The 23,226-nt window shown below is 43.7% G+C and overlaps 1 protein-coding gene across 12 annotated transcripts in view; it reads right to left on the bottom strand.

Annotated features, from left to right (window-relative positions):
* The window catches only part of TENM3 (teneurin transmembrane protein 3), a 1,236,272-nt gene that overhangs the window by 718,954 nt on the left and 494,092 nt on the right, over window positions 1-23,226 (bottom strand). For all 12 annotated transcript variants that reach the window (XM_080662244.1, XM_080662258.1, XM_080662255.1 and 9 more), the window contains exon 3: window positions 12,142-12,221. The gene's annotated coding sequence lies outside the window, so the exon portion shown is untranslated. The remainder of the gene's footprint in view (window positions 1-12,141; window positions 12,222-23,226) is intronic.

The raw sequence follows: 23,226 nt of genomic DNA, 5'->3' as shown, positions 1-23,226 counted from the left end.
AGAACTGTCAGGGGCCTTGGATTTCAACTGAAATGAGTTCTGGTGACCTGGTGAGTCCTACAGTGTGAAGGTTCACCTCAGGCCAAACCCAACATCTCAGATCAATTCAAGTCAACAGATTAAATGCCTCTAGGGTGTGCTCAGCCCTGTGGTGAAACACAAAATAAATCAAAAGCAGGGTTCCCCTGCTTTCAAGGGCAGGAGAGCTGTCTCTGATGGAATTGCTCTAAGTGACCTTCCCACTGGAAGGTGTGCAAAGGAAACAGGCAAAGCTCAGGTACACAGGACCTCCTCCTAAGGAGCCCTCCCCATGAAACAACCTGCGCCCTCTGGGGTCCAGGAAATAGTCTGGTCCCTCTGTAGACCCTACAGCTGTGTGTCTGTCCTGGTCCAGACAAACCCAGGGAAGCGGCATGGAAGAGCCCTGAATGAGGAGCCCGCTGCCCGGGGCTCCAGATCTGTCACTAGGAAACCATGGCTCATTGTGCAAGTCATTTTACCCATCAGATGGTTGCATCGGTTCAAAACATTGGGAATCTGTGAATTCATCCACTCTTTATTATACATCCACCCAACGGTAAGCACTGTGCTGAAGGAGCCCAGACTTTGAGAAATGAGTGAGATACGGGTGGGAAATGTGTTCTCCAACTGTAACACCTGCATGCTGTGAACCATTCGAGGTTGGCAGGGGAGCCTCCGAAGCTGCCCGAGGCAGCCTGGGTGCCATATATCGCTGGTCAGAGAAAATGGCCAACACGCCATCTTTACATCACAACTTTGAGACCGAATGTAATGAAATATATCAAAAACAAACTTCAGTAGGCTTTCAGAACACTTTACAAAAATCGACTTGTATTCTAATGTTCTGATAGAACCAGAGTCTGATCACCATGGACACAAATATTTATTTGGGGACATGAATTCATATTCCCATCCTTGGTTTAAGGAGTACATTGTTGCCAATATACCCCCAACAAAAAGAGCAGGACCCTCTGTCCCCATTCCTATATGCCATGACCATGTGGTGACTCGATGGCCCAGAGGAGAGAACCAGCAGGGGGAGGCTGGGCGGTGTGGGGGAACATGTGCCATGGGGTTCTGGGGTAAGAGTGAATGGGGCAAACCACAGAACAGGAGCTCAGAGGTGAAGATCTGAATGAAAGCAATGAAGGACAAAGAAGCACATTGGCAGCAATGAAAATACAAGAAAAAGTAAATCTTTGCTGCCATAAGCAGGCAGTAATGGGTGGCGAGCCATCCACAGCTCAGCTGGCCCTTGAGAGATGGTACCTCTCATGTAGCTGCAATGCTGGCCACCATCATCCGGAAGCCCACTGTCAGCTCCTTGACTGGGACCTCAGGCGGCCTCTTCTGCAGCCAAGCAGTGGGAATTCTTTGAGCTCCTCTTTCCCATGACAGTTTGCTCTGACATCTGATGACATCATGCATATCAAGCTGGGTTCTCTGACTGTCTAGCTGAGGTGCCTGTTCTTCATAAAGGGGTGTGTGAATATCGGGCCTCTCTGTGTAGACCAGTGGTTCCTAACATGGGGCACACGCCCACAGGGGGGCAATTTGACTTTAAAGGGGGGCAATTTGAGAATGAGTTATTAACAGTGAATTTTTTGCATTTCTTACGGTTCTAGGGGCCTCATATACAGTATATAAATATACATTGTGACATATTTATGCATTTCAGTTCTCTATTATATGCCTTGAAACTTTATTTGCAATTTTTTCATATCGCTTCATATTGTTATTATTTTTAACAATTTCTTAGTGATTTCTTCCTCAGTACTTCAACTGTCCTTTCATTCTTTTATGTTTCTCATTCATGGATGCCATGTTCTTTGGAAGTTTGTTGGACCAAGTTAATGGCCTTTTAGGTTTCCTCCACATGAATAGGAGTTCTCTTTTTGAATAATAAGAATTCTATATCACAGGGGGGCATCAGGATTTTAGAGATGCTTAGGTGGGGCATGGCCAAAAACAGGTTGGGAACCACTGATGTAGACCTTCATTATGTTGGGGCCACAATCAGCGACTTGAGGAGGAACGTAAACTGACGCCAGGGTTTCTCACCCTCTGGAGTATTGGCATTTTGGGTTGGGCAATTCTTTGTTGTGGGGGCTGTCCTGTGCACTGTAGGATGTTTAGAGCATCCTTGGCCTCTACCCACCACTGGATGCCAGCTGTGCTCCCTCCCTACGTGGTGACAAGCAGAAATGTCCCCTGCTGGGCAAACTGTGTGCAGTTGAGAACACTGGCCTAAACAAATAAATGGGAACAACTCTTTAGGGTCATGCTTAGGGCTTTGTCTCTGACATGACTTTCTCATGAGGGAACTGAAATATCCCAATGGTGTTAGTACTCAAAGTATTGAAGCTTTAAAATCTCAAACTATCTCATTGTGTTATACAGGGTGACCTTTACTATAACTATAAATTATTGGTCCAGACAATACCGCCTTTGTTCTCAGGAAATATTTGCTAAGTGAATAAATGACGCTGTTTAAGAACAGGAACAATGCTTCCCTTGCTTTTAACTTTGGTCCAATGAGTCTTCCAAAATACCTCTTTCCATTTTGTTAATTGCATGCCAAGAGCAGACGTGAACTGAGAAAACGACAGAACGTGGTCCTTTGACGTCCCTCTACCACTGATCTCTGCAGGAACTGAAGGGACTGACCTCTTTCCTCCTCCTGATTTTCAGGACATGTGATGTAGACCTCTGCTGTATTGTGAACCACTTTATTCAACGTGTTTTGCTTTGACTTATTCCTCTTATGAGTTATTCCCCTATGACTTAGTTCCCCTTATGACTTAGTTCCCTTATGACTTATTCCCCTTAGGACTTATTTCCCTTAGTCGACTAAGAGCTCTCTGCCAGTTGGGTACATGTTTGATTCATTTTTGTATCCCTCCGGACCTCGCACAATGCCACACAAAAAACATAAATACATAGTTAAGGGGGTGCCCTTGCCTTTAAGGACTCAGTTTCTCCTCTCAGCCAATTTTCTTGAATGCAGGCCAGCCACAACCTGCACTTGCCAATGTCTGAGTTTTAACAGTTTTAGTCTAAAAGGACTGACAGCAAATTCTTTATTGTTTCCTGATCTACACATGATACTCCCCAAGAGATATTTATGTAGAATCACAGACCTCACACACATAGTAAAGAACAATGAACACCATTTAAACTAAGATGCGGGCCATCTATGACTGACACTCAGTTCCTCTTAGATTTTCCTTTTCTTTTTAAGTAGTAATCAGATCTCTTGTTGAACACCACCACTTCATCTTGATTTTGAAATTTGGCATTTAATATAAATTGTGATCCTAAAATCCATCAAGAGCTGAAGTCGGGCCCTGGCCAGTGTTGCTCAGCAGTTAGAGCATCAGCCTGTGCACTGGAGGTCAGGTTAGATTCCTGGTCAAGGGCCGTACCTGGGTTGCCCGTCTGATTCCCACTCCCTGTGGGGCATGTGTGGGAGGCAACCAATCGATGTGTCTCTCTCACATGGATTTCTCTCTCTCGTTCTCCCCTCTCCCTTTTCCTCTCCCTTCCACTCTCTCTAAAAATCAATGGGAAAAATATCTCACACCTCAGGTGAGGATTAAAAAAGAAAGAGCTGAAGGCGGGGTCACATGAGGAGGGGCCGTGGAGGACAGTGCTCTCCCCGCCTAACTTCCTGGCCAGCTGAATCTAATGGGTGGAGTTTGAAGGGGAGGGAGGCCACTGGCGGTGATCCCCAGGGACACCAGGCTGCTGACTGCTCTAAAGGGAAGAGCTGAAGGGCCTCCCCGCCCACCTCCCATGGTCCCTTCCCAGAGCAGCGGAAAGGAACTATTCAGACTGTGTGCAGACTGAACTAAGGTAGGTCTGGAGGTCAAACTCTGATCCAGAAGAGGGAGTGCTGAGCCAGGTGTTCTGTGCACACCTCATCCTTTGGATAAAGGCCTATTGCCCTTTGTGTGAATCTACGCTAAGATCACGCTCACACCAAAGACCTAGCGTTCATGGAGTGTGTGGATGGTAAGTAATTGAGCAGACAGAAAGGACGACGGGCAGACCTCTAGCTGGGCATAGAGCTAGGCACACACAGAGGCCCGCACAAATGGCCAGTCCTGCTGCGGGGACCTCCTCGTGCAGCTCTGAGAAACACCAGCTGACGCCGACTCCCCCATGCCAGGCAGGGCAGGAGGATATGAGACCCACGTATAAAAAATCACAGCAACACGCAGCCCCCACGCGCCCAAGTGCCGTACAAAAGCCCCCTAATTGAGCACATCAGAGGAGGCCGGACCTTCGCTCAGGAAAACGGCCTGCCCATCCCAGATCCCACCCTCTGCCATGAGCTTTACTCTGCGTGTTCAAGAACAGCAGCAACGGAGTTTTTAAATAAATGCATTGCAACACGAGGGAAGAGTTTTCAAAAGCCTCGCCTGCCTCCTCTGAGAAGGCAGGTTGCTGAGCGGCTCATGAAATTTTTTCAATAACCGTGTCTGAGGGGGTTGGTGGCTTTTTTTGGTACTTGAATGGTATATGTGTAAAAAGAAAATAGTTCCCTTTATAGAGACACCAAAAATACCTTTTACCCTGAACATGCTATTCTGTCAAAGTCACTGTTGTCAACGGAGTTTTATTTTGTTTGCAAGTTGAATTTTTTATTTTTATTTTATTTTTTTTACCTCTGGCTCTTCTGAAAATTTGCCGCAGTCAGACAATTTATCACCGGTAGTCTCCTCTATTGATTTCAGAGAGCAGGGAGAGGGAGAGGGACATAGAAACATCGATGATGAGAGAGAATCATCAATCTGCTGCCTCCTGCACACCCCCTACTGGGGATCAAGCCCGCAACCCAGGCTTATGCCCTGACCAGGAATCTAACTGTGATTTCCTGGTTCATAGGTCAATGCTCAGCCACTGAGCCACTCCGGCCTGGCTCTAATAATCTCCTCTAAATGGGACAAATCAACAAGCAGCTGGTTATCTGGTGACATCTACGTATCTGATAAAGCAACCACCACCAACTCTGTGAACTAAGGAAATAGTGTGTTCAGAGAAATGAGCCAACAGAAAAAAGGAACAGACGTAGGTAGAAATCTAAGAAACCGATATTTTTACCTTGATATTCGCCTATACTTGTAATAGCGATTAAAATGCTTTGTTATAAGGTAACAGCTCCTTTCTGGAAATCAGATTTGATCCAAGGTTAGCATCCATCATCATTTAAACTCTGGACTATTTAACTTTGTATCCTCTGGAACTTGGTGAAAATTAAAGTGGAGGATCCACAGAAAGCGACTTTTAGCTTATAACGTTCATGGACTCTTACAGGAGCAAACACTGTTGAGCTCTCAGGGGATGTCAGAGAGGTTTACTTAGGAAATATGTGGATGGCAACCACAATCTCATAAGGAATATTCCTTGGGGTCACTGCTGCCTGCACGGGTCACTGGGCTCATTTGGTCTGACATTTCTTATATGGTCAGGCCCACAGAGCAAGAAATAAATCAGCTATGGAAAACTGCACCTTGGAAATAACATCATAATTGTAAAGGGTGTCTCAAAAGCACCTCTGTTCTAATCAGGTCCAGCCTGGGCACACACAGTGGGAGGATGGGGGGAGACGCACTCATGGAGTCTTGAAATCCCAAATATCAAGGCCAAGGAGTAATGAGTGGCTGCCTCGACACAAGGTTAAGGATAGCAGTCTTGGTCATTAGTGTCTGCCTCGGAGCTCTTAAATGGAGACCACCCTGGATGTTATTTCCCAGGAAAATGGTCCATTGATTCATCCACTGGACTCATACTTGTGGATGGAGCCAGGGACAGAGCAGCAAACAGGAGCACTGCCTTTTCAACAGTGGAGTCTTCTGCAGCCAGCGGTGGAAGCTAAGCCTTCTAGCTGCCCATCCTAGCCCTCCCACTATCAGGCTTATTTACTGTGGTCATCGTCCATAAAGCAGAACTGACGAGAGAGACGACTTCCAGGGAACAGCGGCAACGGGCTGCATTTCCTGCCCGTAAAACATTCAACACTCCTTGCGCCCCCCTTAATCTCACTGAGGGGGATCCCGGAGGTGAAAGGTGGCCTGCTTGACTGGTGGCTGCGCTCCTGAAAAATAAATTCTTGGCCTTGCCTATTCCCATTCTTTCTCCTACTGCTCAAATTCAGCATGGCATCCCTTTTCCGTCAATAAAACATGATGAAGTACAAGAACGTTGGAAATATCTGCGCCCTACTCCTTAACCCATTGGTCTTAGGAAAGGAAGTTCAAAATAGAAACTGTCAAAGAACAGGGTGTTCTTATGAGATAATTACCCCAAATCCTGTATGATAAAAGCCTAATATGCAAATTGTCCCCCTCCCCGCCCCCTGCCGGGCTGTCATTTGGACCAGGAGTTCGACTGCTCGCTATGATGTTCGCTGACCACCAGGGGGTGGCGCGAAACACGGCGGGTGTCGGTGACACAGTGCTGGCAGTGGGTGGCAGTGGAGGTGCTGCTGGCCCTGATGGGCACTGACCAGAGCGGGACTGTGGCATTATGGTGGAACAGGTGAGGGGGCAGCCCCAGGCCAAGGTAGGGTGCCAGGTGGGGCTGCAGGGCTGTGAGGCTGGGGGCCAAGCTGGGGCTGAGAGCCTGGGCGCATGAGATGGGTTCCGATCCCCACAGGCCACCCGCAGGAACCCACTCGTGCACGAATTCATGCACCGGGTTTCTAGTAATAATAATAACAGGCACACTTTACTGAATATGATACACACAGGAACCTTAGCATATTAATCAAATTTGTCTTCATAAAATAATAGTAGAGATAGATTATATTCCCATTTTACAGATAAAGACACTGAAGAAGTGAGAAACTGCCATGTTTTCAAAGTTAAGAAGTGGCAGGAGAAGAAGTTAAAGCTAAACCATTCAAAACCAAGGCTCCTGCCTTCTCCATTACATCAAATTGCAACCCATGTTTATCGATGTGTTTATTTATTTTTTCTACTGTTTGGAAAACTGGAGGCAAAGAGGAACCACCTATTAATAAAAATACACTGTCCATATACTCCGTGAAGAGTATTTCTTCCAGTTCCTGATCACTGTCCCTCTGCCTTTGATCATCTTGCTTTGCCCTCGCCTATTATTCTCTGTGGATGGCAATTTAAAGGATACTTTCCTACATGGCCACATGCTGTGAAGTGAGTGGTCTGGTCTCAGACAGCCAATGGGATGTTTTAAAGGGACAGCCCTTTCTTGTATGCTGTGCATTTCCCTAGCCTGGGCTCTTTGGCAACACCGAGGACACAGGACACGTACAATCCCTGCGCCCGGGGCCATCGGTGGCAGAGCATATTGGACAAGAATAAGCCTGTGGGGGTGTGGGATGTGGGCTGTATCTGAGCGCAGGCCGAGCCCTACCTCAGTTCTATAAGAATTCTGCTCTCCATCTGCACAAACCTGGCTACAGGGAGCCCCATGACCAGGGACCAGGCCACGCGTCCATGTGGAGAGCCACTTGTCATATTGTTTTACAGTCCGGCCCCGTCGAGGTTCAAGACTAATTACAGTGGGGCTTGTTAGGAGCCCTGACATAGTGACAGCCTTCAACTCTGGGAGGGCGACGCCTGAGGTCTGGTATCAGATTCGACTGAAATAATAAACTGCACAAGGGGTTTTTCAACATGTTTTCCAGGGAGCTCGCCCATGACCTCTCTGCATTACGTAGTTCTGCCTGCCATTCCCTCTCCATCCCTGGGACAGCTCCAGCAAGTCCGTTTTGCTCACTCTCTAACTCCCTAATATAAATGGCTATTCAATTTTAATTCACAATTTCAACACAGCAGTGACCTAACAACAGGGGGAACATTTCTGAACTTCTTGTCTTTTACTTCTATTCCCCCCTAGATTATAGACTTTAACAAGAAAATCTGTTTATGCCCCTTATAATTTTTTAAAAAATATATATTTTTAATTGATTTGAGAGAGAGAGGAAAGGAGAGGGATGGAGAAATAGAAACACTGATGAGAGAGAAACATTGATCTGCTGCCTCCTTTACATCCCCTACTGGGGATCAAGCCTGCATCCTGGGCTTGTGCCCTGACCTGGAACTGAACTGGTGACCTCTTGGTTCATGGGTCAATGCTCAACCCCTGAGCCACACCAGCTGGGCCCCCTTAGAATTTTTTAATTGAGGCAAATTGTCACCTTGGCCATGTGACAAGACAGGCATGAACATCATACTGAGAAGCCCACCCTTATAAGACTGGATGCAAACATGAAGAGTCAAAGTACCCAGGTGGCCTGAACATGCCCTCCAGTACAGGCATCCCTGAATTCTGAAACCAGACTGGCAGCTTCTGAGAGCCATGTCCTTCTTCCCAGTGTCTCAGGCCAAACGAGAGGCTGTGAGCCACACCACCCTGGTCCAGGCTCAGAGATGACCCAGATCACTCAGGAGGGAGGGAGTCAGAAGCGTAGTGAAACACACATTCAGAACTCTACCTTTTCCCTTGTACCATATGGTGTGTCTGCCAAGTACCAAAACGTCCAGGTGACGAGTACAGCCTATAGCGAGCCTATAGCATTCTGATTTTTGTTCCACAAGACAACAAACACAGAGCTACTTCTAATCATCAGAGCGGATGATGATGCTTTGGACATTGTCCGTTTATGCTGTCCCTTTCATCTCTCCAACTCCTCCATGATCTGCCCCAAAGTGATATCATCTGCTTCCAATCCCAGGTGAGGCTGGGAGGGGCCCCTCAGTCTGAGTATTTTTGCAGGTTATTGGCTTTTCCCTTTCTCTTTTGGTCAATGTTGACCCAGCAGAAAAAACATAACACACATGTTGTATGGCAGTGTTATTTTTTTTTGCAATTCGGAGTTCACTTTTACAACGGCCTGGAAAAGGGTAGAGCTTACTGACTAAAAATGATAGGTTGGACTTATCTGTGGATTTCAATTATACATGATATTCCTTTTCCCTACTTCCAAAACAGACCCCTAATATGTTACACGTCCTCTCTCCTTCCTAACAGCTCTTTCAAACAACAGCAGGACTCTATACCGGGTGATGCTTGATTCTAGGTACCACTTACTTGCAAAATATCATTTTGTAACTTTGCACATTTAGGGAATGTGTCTGCATATTTGTTAGGCTCAGTGAAAACATCTGGGTGCCTTGAGTACATAGAAAGTTCATGTATCACCACGCCGGAAAATGCCCGCTGAAGCCTCAGCCCCGAATCTAGTCCCCAACTCTCGCCTAAGTGAGGCCAGGCAGACTCTAGGAATTGCCCTCGATACTGTGGTTCGGGGAGCCTTCCGTCAGAGCTGTTCCGCTGGTCTGAGCGCTCTTCTAGGTTAGAAAAGAAGGGTTTGGGGCGCCTGGATGCTAACGGGTGTTTCTCCACGCAGACAGAGGCTCGTGTCTGCCTTGGGAAGGCAGCTGCACCGTCTCCTACGGAAAGTTATCTTCCGATGTGCATCTCGAAGGAGCACTCAAACATTCAGGTTTATGGATGAGCTATTACCGGCTAAATGGCTATTCCAGGGCAGCGGCCGGCATGGGGAGAGAGCTTTCCCTGCGCCGACGGGAGAAGGGCCTGGAAGACAGGGCAGGTTGACGTGTGTCAGGAGCGTGGCGCGCAGAGCAAGAGCTGTTCTAAGGTGCGATGCTGGCGGTCCACCTGGGGCTTGGAGAAGCCAGGGCTGCTCTCACCCTGAGCACGGACTCATCTTTTTATGGAGTGATGACATTTCAGCTCAGGGCGCCCGGAATGAGCTGCGTGGCTCCCGTTAGCAATAAGAGGAACTGTGCGCCTAATTCCCCGAAAACCTCAATGACAAGTTATCCTCAAAATGTAATTTACTGAAGTCTATTCCAGAACTACAAAGGTGCGTTCTTCACCGTGTGCGCCCTTTTTGTGATTCACATTTGAATGAACCCAAAAGCCAGGAGGAGCATTGGAGGAAAATATCAGCAAAGCAACGTCAGATAAATCACTTGTTAGCTAGGCTTGATCTAGGGTAGTGGTCGGCAAACTCATCAGTCAATAGAGCCAAATATCAACAGGACAACGATTGAAATTTCTTTGGAGAGCCACATTTTTTAAACTTAAACTTCTTCTAACGCCACTTCTTCCAAATAGACTCGCCCAGGCCGTGGTATTTTGTGGAAGAGCCACACTCAAGGGGCCAAAGAGCTGTATGTGGCTCGCGAGCCGCCGTTTGCGGACCACGGATCTAGGGCATGGAAACTTCCAGCGCCTTTGTTTCCAGAGACCGCGTGTAAAATAGAATGCTAACCTTCCCCGAGAGCATCATCAAAGCACAGTTACTGGGGAAATCCCGCTTGGTACGTTACAACTCTATTTCACATGAACTGTGTAATCCTGAAGGAGGAATCTGGCCATCCCCTACACTGAAATCCAGAGAGGAGACGCCCTGCCAGCACGGAATGGCACAATCGCAGCCACAGCCCAGGGCTTCCTGTTAGTTTTGATTAATTACTCAGCGAGTCTGTAGGAAGGGGGACGTCCACGCAAGAGCTTGGATAAAAGGACTCTCCTATCCATTCTCTGAGACACCCCCAGGGAAAAGTAAAACATCAATGCCCGAGAGGGAGATTCAAAGAAAACAGCAGTAATTGCTATTATTTTATGTTAACAAGCAAAGCACCATTTTATTCTCAACAACAAAGAAAAGTCCTTCTATCTTCTCGTTGCCCTCTATAAAGGTAAGAGGAAAAAAACTCCTCCGCCAGTACTGAATTTGTGTCAATTTCCATGTGGGGAAAAAGAAAGGTTACTTGTTTGGGATAGAAAATAAACCAAATCTAGCAACCTGGATATAAAATTATATCAGTGACAAAACCAGAGCCATTGTCATAGTCTCGTAGACTCATAACCTCCAAATTCTCCTAATGATTTTTTTTCATCTTGGAAAAGAACAACGTAGTAACTTTGAATAAAAAGCATCCAAGAGAAATATGCCCAAGTAACTCAGTTTTTCTGATGTAAAAATGTTGATCGTTCTTATAGACATGCATTTCATAATTATTTCTTACTTTGGAAAACCCTTTCGCCATGGGACATGTTTACTGAATGTTGCATTGAAAGAAGAAACAGACCACCCATCAGCAGAAGGCAAAGAAACCCAGAGAACTCAGCCCTTCAAGCCAAAGCACTTTCTGAATGGCTTCCTGGAGGAACCCGATCTCCTAGGCCAGTGGTCGGCAAACTCATTAGTCAACAGAGCCAAATATCAACAGTACAACCATTGAAATTTCTTTTGAGAGCCAAATTTTTTAAACTTAAACTTCTTCTAATGCCACTTCTTCAAAATAGACTCACCCAGGCCGTGTTATTTTGTGGAAGAGCCACATTCAAGGGGCCAAAGAGCCGCATGTGGCTCGCGAGCCGCATTGCCGACCACGGTCCTAGGCAAACGCTGTACACACATCCTGAGTGGGACACCTTGGGTTTTCTGTTGCAAATTCTTTCCTTGTTTCCTGGTAGAAGACACTTTTCATGTTGTGGAAACCCCCCAGAATATGGTTTCAAAGGCACCTTTTCACAGGGTTCACACGCTTTAAATTACGAGATCACGGTGCCCATTGAGAAAGTGCGCTGAGCTCTGTGGAAAAGAGGAAAACATCACCAGGTACAAGTCTAATTCTCGCAGGTCGCCCTGGGAGGGCCGCGCAGGATGGATGAACACTTCCGAGAACAAGAGCACTGCACACGCGTGGCTCCCCACGTGGGCAAAGCAGGCACCAGCTCTGTGATCTATCGTGTTGGGGCCACTCTGTCCAGGGAGAACATTCTCTCTCCTTAAAAAGCAGAGAAGCGACCTTTTAAAACATCCTCATTCACCTCATTTTCCAGAAGCAAAAGGCTGTAGTAATGCCATTCCTTTCATAGGAGCAAAAAGAGCATGAACATCAGAATTCTTTCGCGTTTTGGAATCACTCACCTACAGCTGATTCACAGAGGCCAACGGTATAAGTAACAGGCCACAAAGTACCCGGCAACTGAGCGCAAGTGTCTAATTTTGTCAAGACACACACGTTGTATGATTCAAGAGGTCTTTCTGTCTCGTTTGGTAGATCGGGGCACATTTTAGTGCCTGGGACTTACCTTAGCTTCTGCAGGTAGGTCTTCGGTTCTCTTGTTGGTACAGAAGTCCTAAATCACTGTGTTGTGGGAGAGCAGGGACTCTAGAATAAAATAAATGAAATCAGTAACCTGGAAGAAAAGTCGATCCGATGTTTTATCTTACTAATTTCAGTTCTGAAACTCTAAACATTAAGAGAATGCAAGGGATTACTGCTGATTGATAACAGTTAAATAGGAAAGGGGTTAGTAGTCATAAAAAGTTTGTGTTAAGCTAAACTTGATTTCATGTGTCCATGTAGTTTTAGCTTTTATTTTTTTCTAGTAGTAAAAGCAAGAAATATATATGGCTCATCTGTCTTTACAGAGTAAAACGTGTGTGAGTCTATGTAAGACCTGTACCTTTCTATCTCGTTTAAGGTCCCTCTCATTGGTGTTCCTGTTACATGTTATGATAATTTGATTAAGGGAAGGAGATATTTTATGTCACAATGTATTCCCAGGGACCAGGATTATGTTTACACACTACTCTGTGAATTTACAAATATTAGTTTCTGGTTCTGTTCAAGGAAAACATGCTTACGTCCCATGTTTTTGCATTTCACTCAGTCATTTTAAATAGCAATCACATCTAAAATGAATCTGTTTCTGGAGTTTCTCATTTTAGCATTATGGTCCTTGAAATCATTTCCGATTGAACAATGAAACCAGTGCTCTCTGTTCCATTTATTTCCCCCCTCTCACCCTCCAATAAGAAACCAGACAAAAGAACATACACACAAAAAGAAGAAAGGACATTTAAAAAAAAAAAAGAAAGATAATCAAACATAAAATACATGGCTGATGTAAGACAGGCAAAGATAAGTCAGATTACTTTTAGGTTTTGAACTTTTTGACTGAGAGAAAATTGATAGAATTATTGAAATAAGAGCAGTGAAGAGAAATAACTTGTTTTTCAGAAAGCTGATGTGTTCATCTTTTAAGACACTGAGGGGCCAGATCAATGTCTGGTTAATATGTTAAGCTGAACATGTTGAATTTTAGGGTTGGGAGTCATGGAATAGATGTCACTCTTCAAGAGATGGGCAGAAAGTGGTCTACACTTGAGAAAATATCTGCATGAAGGGTGTTGAGACATGAAGAAGAGACAGGGGTACTGGGGGAAAGAGGAAGGGACTCAGGGTCAAGCAGTCACACTGGAAGCCAGAGAAAGTGTTTAGAGAAGACATCATTAGTCAACAATGCTACATGCTATAGGTAGCTTTGAAAGAATGAGAACTGTCTGATTATAAGATTTGACTTTCGAAAAAACTTGTGACTTCTGAGGCAGGTATTTTGGTTAGAAAGAGGGTACAAAAGCCAGCTGACAGGAGGAGGAAAGCTCGATGGTGATGAGAAGAGAAAAGAAGTGTGGTCGAGTTGAAGGCACTAACACTCAGTGTTCTCACAGCATCTAAAGCTTTCGGACTATTGTTATTTTTGGTGCTACTTGTCCAACTCATGTTTGTAAGATTACAAGTGTGGGTTCTGAACCCTAACTACTTGTGAATGAACCCAGCTTGGCCATGTAACAGCTCAGCCTGTATAACCTTCATCAAGACACTCAATCCCTAAGCTGATTCTACCTTTGAAATGGGATAAGATAAAATTTTCCTATGATTTGTTTTGAAGATAAAATGAGTTAATATCTATAAAGCATTTGAGTACTGGCTACTATCTTAAAATGCTTTAGAATTCTAAGATACAGTTATTATTTATATTTATATATTCAAATAAAATGGGCTTGTTCTAGTCAGCTGAAATCATTGGTTGGGAGACTAGGAACAGACTCTTCATAGGTAATGGGAAATTTTAAGTAGATGTTTTTCAAGGGATGTTTGAGATTGATTGGATCAAAAACAGAACTAGTCATATTCTTCTAGCACCAACTAACTTCTCAATTAGTATAGGCCAGTGGTCGGCAAACTGCGGATCGCGAGCCACATATGGCTCTTTGGCCCCTTGAGTGTGGCTCTTCCACAAAATACCACGTGCGGGCGCACACGTATAGTGCGATTGAAACTTCGTGGTCCATGCGCAGAAGTCGGTTTTCGGCTCTCAAAAGAAATTTCAATCGTTGTCCTGTTGATATTTGGCTCTGTTGACTAATGAGTTTGCCGACCAGTGGTCTAGGCCATCCTGAAACAAACAAAACAGGATGGAACACTGGTGCTGAAAACACTCATGCAAAATCAAGTAAAGTAGAGAAAGTCTAATAATTTTTGTCGTTAGCTTTCATTGTTCAGGGTGATTAAAATTCTCTGAGCTCCTCAGAATCTCTGTGTAGTAAATATATCCTATACTTCCCACCAATTTTCAATTTTATCTTGAAACAAAGCACAGTGAGAAAAACAATAAGACACAGATTCTTTCCATGTAAATTAATTAGCTTAACACCATAGGAAAAAAATGTATGCAAACGAAATTTAAATATGCCGATGAAAATAGACAAATAATATTGTTCAAAGATAGTTGCTGCCTTGCTCTTAAGGTTCTTAATTTTCTGCTCACTCCTGCAGAAAATTATTAAATGCTCTTCTGCTGATACCAATTACCTACTATGGAAATAAATTAGGCAAAAAAAGTTTGGCAATCTAGTCCAGAGAAGAATCTAAAACTGTACTTATATTTGATAATGAAGTTTGGAGATGAAGATTGTTTGAATTATTTACAATTCAACAGAATGAGAGTCTACATATGTAGAACTCTATTATCCTTGGTTTTTTGTTTGTTTGTTTTTGTCCGATTATTACAGATAAATATGAGGAAGAGTCTTTACAAAAATATTTAACAAAGAAGAAAAGGAGACATTTTAGGAGATTAGAGGAGTTTTTAAAACATATTTTTTAATTGATTTTTTAGAGAGAGAGAGAAACATTGATGTGAGAGCGCAACATTGGTTTGCTGCATCCTGTACGCCCCCTACTGGGGATCTAGCCCACAACCTGCTTATGGGTGCTGGCCAGGAATTGAACCAGCGACCTCTTGGTGCAAGGGACAATGCCTAACCAACCAAGCCACAGTGCCAGAGCTAGAGCAGTTTTTACCACAATAAGAATGAGCTCGCAGCAATGCAGTGGGATTTGCCAGCTGTCAAAAAGAGAACCGAACGCCCTAGCCAGTGTGGCTCAGTGGATAGAGCATCAGACTGTGGGCCAGTGGGTCCCGGATTTTCTTCCGGCCAACGGCACATGCCCAGGGTTGCGGGCTCGGTCCCCAGTGGGGGGTGGGCAGGAGGCAGCCAATCAATGATTCTCTCTCATCACTGATGTTTCTCTCTTTCTCTCCCTCTCTCTTCCTCTCTGACATCAATAAAAATATATTTTTAAAAAAGCAAACTGAGCCTGTTATAAAAGAAATCTCAGCAAGACAAACCAACTAGTTCAATGACGTTGTGGTTGAGAAATGTTTGTGTGTTTCCAAATAATAGCATTTTTGGGGTCTTACTTGCCATTCTAATATCATAAACACGCGAAGAAAGCAGGAGTGGTGTCCCCTATAGGAAGCACTTGGAAAACTCGTTCAAGTGGCTTTCGCGTGTGGAAAATGAAGCCTCGCTAACTGATGTGCCAGCTTCTTGTGCGTATATTCACTTGCTCAGCAAATACAGCTGTGTGCATATTGTGCATCAGGCTCGGTTTTATGTTTGGGGATGTAAAGATGAGCAAAGGCAGACACAGCACCCCCTTTGTCTCCATTTGGCTGAGCTATAGATTAATGGAATTGTCACACAAATAATGCTGTGTACCTATAATAATGGTAAGTGCTGTAAGATCACATAGCAGGAAGACCTGAGAAACCCAGAGAAGGATTGATGAAGCCAGAGTGAGGAATGGGGGTGAAGAACCTTCCTGAAAGAGGGCGGAGCTAGCCCAAGGCCCTGTGATGGATGGGGGATGGTGAGATGAGGAACTGAGAGAAGCCAGGGTGGGGTCTCAGAGCCATGGCTCAGGCTCAGGTGAGGCAGCAGGAGGAGGAGGGTGTCCAGAAGGGGCCAAACTGACTGTGCATTAAAGATTTTTAATTTTTATCCCAAGACCAACGGAAAGTTTCAGAAGGATTTAGCAGGGGCATCCTGGTCATATTTGTGTTTTGAGAGTCCTGCAACTGGAACTTGAAGGCTCACTGGAAATATTGCAATAGCCATAGCAGAAGCAAGAGAAACATAAAGATGAGAGAGCCCGCCCTGGCCTGGTGGCTCGGTTGGAGCCTTGTCCTGTGCACCAAGAGGTGGTGGGTTTGATGCCCAGTCAGGGCACATACCCAGGTTGCAGGTTAGTTTCCTGGTTGGGGTGCAGGCAAGAAGCAACTAATCAGTGTTTCTCTCTCACATGGATGTTTCTCTCTCTCTTTCTCTATAAATCAATAAACATATCCTCTAGTGAGGATAACAAAAAGAATGTGAGCCATTGTGTATTATGAATGATCCAACTAAATGTGAAGTCTATACTACTCATCTTTGAAACTTCTGTTAGTTCTTATGAATATTAAAATGTTAAACATTCACTTCCAATATATTTTCTTTTTACAGCTCTCTTTTTCATACAAATACAAAGACTTTTAAAATGTTTTATGTGTAACCCATGATTTTACTAACAAAAATAATAGCTCATTTTAGAAATTAGTTACATCAAGATGTGGCTACCTTAAATCATTTTTGAAAGAAGGTAGAGTATAATTAAATGCTACTAGTACATACATAAACAACCATCAAGATCTACCCCACTCGCATAAAATATAGTAAATAGTTTATACTTTCATAATGTACTTAAATTGCTTATGTTTTACTGTCCTCTCTTCCATCCCGATTATTCAACTTTTGATAGAGGTGTTTAGTAGAAACATTAAAAAAAAAACACGCTTTCTCGTAAGCAAACCAAATACAAAACACAACAATGTCTCCCTAGTTGTTTACTTCTTTTTGTAAAGAAGCATTTTTGCTTCTGACGTTAAACATGTCTTTTAGAATCCTGAGTCATATTTTTTCCCCCTCACCAATAGTTAATCTCTTGAATACTGCTTTCACTCCAAATCTATAGCTTACATTTAATATTTTTTGTTGTTATTAACAACACATTTAGGAAAGGAAACGTATAATCATCAGTGTATGGGCATAATGTTCTCCCAGTGGAATAAATAACCCTCAGTTCCATGGCAGTTCAGAAGGGCCCTCTCTGTAGAAAGCGCCTGGACTGTAGGTTCACAGAGCTCTAGGACCTCCCAGGCCGGATGCTTCTCAATTATTTTACTATTAATCCATTATATTCATGAGAGCACGACGATCAAGGGATTCCAGTTACAATGGATGTTGGTACAGAGGTTATCTATACTACAAGTTATATAAGTGAGAAAATCACATCTTTGATTTTTAAAAATAAGCTTCCTTTGTGGCATATTGTCCACACAATGCGCCTCTGTCCTGAAATGTTTAAAACAAACACACAAACAAATAAACGAGCCTTTTCTCCAGGTTTGAGGGAAAACCTGCTGAGACACAATTTTCTGTGCTCAGCGGGCCAATGATCGGTCGCATGCACTCAAACTCATAGGTGCCATTTCCCGGGAAGGTGAGTCAGAAATTCCTCCCTGTGACACAATCTATGTTCAGGATTCGGCTGGTAATCAGGGTAGTTCTGTATCTTTTTTGACAAAAAAAATACCCAAATGTGTCTGTATCCAAGAGGGGAGCAAAACCTATCATAATTCTACCAAGAAGAACTCAAAGCAAATGGTCTCCACACATATTCTCAGATTCAAGATTTGAAAAATAGGAAAAATCAATAGCAGCAACCCCAAACTTCCAATTTCTTTTAAAATAGCAAAGCTGTTCCGCATCTTTAAATGCCCTCATGATGTGTGGAGTGGATCACTGCTATTGGTACACCGGGAGGGAAGAGTTTAAAAGAGAAACATTTTCTTACTTAAATAAATGGAAGTCCAGACAAACTTCTATGCCAGGCTTTCCTTGCCATTTCAAAGCTCCATGTAAACTAAAACAGAGGAGGCACCCTTATCTTGCCCCAGATTACTGTTTAAACAAAGGTGCATGTTCGTAAGTCGCATGAAAAGCAATTAGGCCCCCACGGACAGCACCATGAGAAACCATCTGTGAAGGCAAGCATTTCGTATTTGGAAAAAATAAGCTGGAAGAGGGTTTGTTGTTTGTTTGTTTTCCTTCTCAGCCACTATCCACTTTGGGCCAGAAATGTTATAAAAAATCTTAAACTGGTTTGAGTGAGGATTATTATTGCTGTTATACGTGTTTAAAGTATGTTTAAAACTATTTCCTGATTCATGTATTGAGCTCAACTTTGGCATTTCATGATGATACTTGATATTTAAGAAATGGCTAGAATATGATTTATTTTTTTCTTTTCTGGAATGTTTTGTGAATGAGCTAGACTTCATAATATCAAAGAAAAAAAATGAACTGGGAAGACCATGGTAGAAATTATATTCATATTTATACTTATTTATATTTACTAAAATATCAATTTGTTACCATAAACATATTTTTAGAGTATGCTTATTTTTATGTAGAGTTAAGTTTTTAGAAATATAATAAGTGGCCCTTTTCCTTTTCTTTTAGAACTCTTTTTCTAGTTAGTAAGAGGGTACATGTTCTTTTTAAGAAGTACACATTTAAGGAAGAAAGCAAGAGATTGACTACTCCTAACACTTTGAAACAACATTTTTCCACTAAAATTTATTCACTCACCAAATATTCATTGTCCACCTGTCATCTGCCAAAACATTCCTAAGTGAGATGGATGCAATGATGAAGAGGCAAGCCTCATTCTTGCCCTCAGAGGGCAAGAAGTTTAGAAGACCATTAAACCAGTGAATAAGTACATTGTACTTAAAATTTTGATAAGCTCTTTCAGCGAAAAGTATACGTAACTGAGGGGCTGTTCTAATCTTGGGTGCATTTTCAAGTTTTCCTGGGACGTTTGAAGGAGGTATGACTAACAGAAGTCCTTGGGTGGAGTGGGAAAGTGAAGAAGAAGGTCCTGTGGGAAGGCCATGGGCCAGCAGGCTGCTGGCATTCATAGTCAGCTAGACTGATGGCCACCGGAGGGCTTTGAAGTTGGGAGGTAACAGGATTCCTGTCAAATTATCACCTTGAGTGATGACTTTGAAAACCTCGCTAAACATATTTAGGATATCCCCAGAGCTTCCGAGACACCAGTCTCATGGCGAGGGGAAGCTGTGCACACTCCCGTAAGGAGCTGTCAGACCCCTGGCTCTGTGCGACGATAAACACAGTTCAATTATTGGCCCCTTTCAGGCCTCTGAGTCTGATAGAACAAAATAGGAAAACCCAACTGCATCCTTTTCGGCTATCATGTTTCTAAGAGCAATGAGGTCAAGTCTACAGGTCAGTTTTGGTTTGGAGGTGAAGTATCTAGTCCATTTCATTTTTAAGTCTTATTTTGGTTTTAGTCTTTCATAGCAGAACAAGTGGGCCATTTCAGTGAAAAACAGTGTGGGAACTGCTGGTCTGAGTAGCTGGGTTGGGGTAAGAAGATTTAGTGAAGACACTGTCCATACATACAGTGAAGGGAAAACGTCCATGTGGTGAATGGTAGCTAGTCCACGGCTTCTCATCTCATTCCCAGATGTGGGACATGGGACACAAGACAAGGGTGAGCTTTGGCGGGTGGCATTGGAACCAAAGACCCAGCCCATGAGACCCTGGCGGGACAGGGCTGATATGACCTCCGACTTGGTGGTGGAGTTGCTACCAGTTGGGCACCAGAGTGCTGTGCAGCCAAAGGCACAACCAGTAGCCAGGGAAGAGATTACACGGGGAGATCAGCTGGAGAAGTGCCAAGGGAAATGGCATCATTGTCATGACTAGGTAACCAGCTCAGGCAATAGGACAACTACATGCGTGTTCAGCAGTCCGATGAGCTTGCGTCATGTAGCCCTCGCTGAGGCTCAGGTTTGGCATGGTTGGCCTAAGCAGCCGTGGGCCAACTACGGCCCGCGGGCCGGATCCGGCCCATTCGGCTGTTCCATCTGGCCCGTGGAACCGAAAGAGCGGAGGGTTCTCTTGCTCTCCCCTCCACTCCTTTACTTTGAATTTATGTTAGTTCACACAAACACTCCATCCATGCTTTTGTTCCGGCCCTCCGGTCCAGTTTAAGAACCCATTGTGGCCCTCGAGTCAAAAAGTTTGCCTACCCCCCTAAGGTAATCCTGGGAGGTTGTAGGTGTTTGTACCAGGGTCTGGGCACTGCCCCTTACTCAGTGGATGGCCCCGGGAAACTCTCTTAGTCTTTCACAATGAAAATAGAAATAAAATCCTCACAACGTTGCTGGAGAATTCAATGGCATAATATTCCATGTCTGGCATAATGTGAACACTAAGCAAATGTTAGCTATTATTATGTCAAAACCTGTGGCATAATGTGGTTTCTCTGGTTTGGGGTCTATAGATCAATTCAATAGGAAGCACCAGACTGTTAAGTTGATCTTATTTGTAAAGCATGTAGAGTCTTAAAGGAAATACTTTATCAATGTGAAGTATTCTGTAACATACAATTGGAGATTTCATCTCAGCGGGATAAATATTAGTATCCTCATCATATAAAGGTCAGAGTGAAGCAGGGAACCAAAGTAACTTGTCAAAGGAAATCAGAGTTCCAGATTGGACGGCCGGCTTTCCTAGTTCCCATCAGCACGGTTAGGCCAAGGCTCTCCGAAGCAAAAATCCCCATCCATTCTTATCACTTCAAACGTTCAAATGATCACAACCCAGCCAATTCTTATTTTTCTTCTCACTCAGCTTGTATCTCTGACTTAAGCAGATAGTTAAGAAAAGAAGTACTTCATGTTTGGCCTAACGAGGTGGGTGACTCCAGTACATTTACCAGATGACCACGAGAACCTTAGCAACCCCCTCTCCTGCCACGTAGATGTGTTAATACTGAAAACCAAAGAATCATTCGCAACCAGAGTAATAGAAACAGTCATTTCTCAGGGCGCACGGACTGAGTGACACATCATTCAGAATAGATGTTCCCTACCTCCAGTTGTTCACAACATCATCCCCAGCTCTAGGCAAACACCGTCTGTCTTCCCGTCTCGCCATGAATTTCCTGCGGTTTGCATTGTCACTTGAAGTGATATTGTAAGCTCCGTGCCCTGCTCGGGAGCTTTGAGACCTTTGTCCTTGCTTTTCTCCCATGGAGCACACACAAATCAATCATGCAGTGCGCCTTCAGTTAGAAGAAGAGACAGCCATCCTAGTCAATCACTCTGAAAACATCAGGGACTCACCCCAAGTTCCCGTTGGGGTGCTGATGTAAGTTTGCTACACAAATGGCAGTTCATAGGGTTCTCACTCCCTTCACATGCTCTACATGCAAAGCTTGTGATAACTAGCAGAACACTTCCCTGAAAAGCCTGTGTCTTTATTTCCCCTGTGGGACCACGTTTCTTAGGTTCTCATCTACATAAGTTGTGTGTGTGTATCTGGGTTTTAAAATGTTGATGCAACCAGACTTACTAAAACGGATTATAGTGAAGAGATGATTCTTGGAAAATAGAAACAGAACAGGGTAAATATTACCTACGGTGCAAACAGTGCTGCCTCTCTCCCTGTCGCACTAACTTTGATTGCCGTGTGAGACTCAATCCAGGAAAATGTCTATTTGATTACACCCCAGCAAAATAATTTTCACTCGGCGTGTAGAGGATTAAAGACAAACACACCTCTCAACTACACTATGTTTGTAATCCATGAAACGTCTTACTTTCCTCCTCCTGTATTTTGGTGGTACAGAGCTGATCAGCAGTGATCGCCATGGCTGGAGGGTCAGGGACTGGATGAGGATGGGGACAGAGAACACTGGGGCCAGGCGTTGGGGGAGCAAGACTGGCCACACGGGAAATTGGCTCGAGACAGCTCAATCCAGAACCTGCCGGGTGGCCTACATCTACATTCCACAGATGGCCTAAATTTGCATATCATTTTGTCTACTCTGGGAATATGTATTAATTATAAGGCAAACAATGAAGGGAAATTAAGAGGATTTTATGACTTTTTGTAAATGAATTTTTGATAAAATCCAGAAAAAAAAGATGAAATGGCCCAATTTACAAATGCTGTTTTACACTTTAAATTATTTTGAATTGTAGGTTAATTTATATATTGACATTAAAAATGATGGTTACTTTATTTTTTTAAACATGATTCCAATCAATGCCAGAAAAACAACCTAATATGAATACTAACAAGGAATTGCAAGATAATTAATACTTCTACACTGTACTTTATCTCAGTTGCCTGTGTATGACCATATTGAAGAATAAATGTCTCTAAAACAGGAAAAAATACCCCACATTAAATGGAGTCATCAGAGAGGGATCTTTAACCATGCAGGTATTTTTTTTTTAAATATTTTATTGATTTTTTTACAGAGAGGAAGAGAGAGGGATAGAGAGCTAGAAACATCGATGAGAGAGAAACATCGATCAGCTGCCTCCTGCACACCCCCCACTGGGGATGTGCCTGCAACCAAGGTACATGCCCTTGACCGGAATCAAACCCGGGACCCTTCAGTCCGCAGGCTGACGCTCTATCCACTGAGCCAAACCGGTTTCGGCAACCATGCAGGTATTTTAAGTGGCTGAAAATATCAGGCACCCAAAATAATCAATAAAGGCTCACTGATTTATGAAACTGCTTATTGATACAAGCCTAAGGATACCAAGATCTTTAAAGAACAAACTCTATATTTTTAAGATAATGAAGAACTTATCTAAAATACTAGAAAGTATGATTAAAATGGTACCTTAAAGTCGGAAAATTACAAGTAAAACAATGAAATGATTTGAACACCTGCATGAGAAATGATTGTGTTTGCTGATAGCTGCCATTTTGTGAATTCTAGTAGGGAGTCCAAACGGAGAAAAACAAAGATGCTCAGGATGCTATTTTTAAGTGTGACTTTTCTTTCTTCACTGCTATTAACATTCTAGCAAGAGGGAAGGGGGTTTAAAGACTGTACGACCACCTGGCTGCCATTATGGAGAGCCGAATCCTCAGTCACTGGTAACAAC

The sequence above is a fragment of the Plecotus auritus genome, assembly GCF_963455305.1.
Source record: "Plecotus auritus genome assembly, chromosome: 3".
Classification (NCBI taxonomy): domain Eukaryota; kingdom Metazoa; phylum Chordata; class Mammalia; order Chiroptera; family Vespertilionidae; genus Plecotus; species Plecotus auritus.
This window is presented reverse-complemented; position numbering and strand designations above follow the sequence as displayed.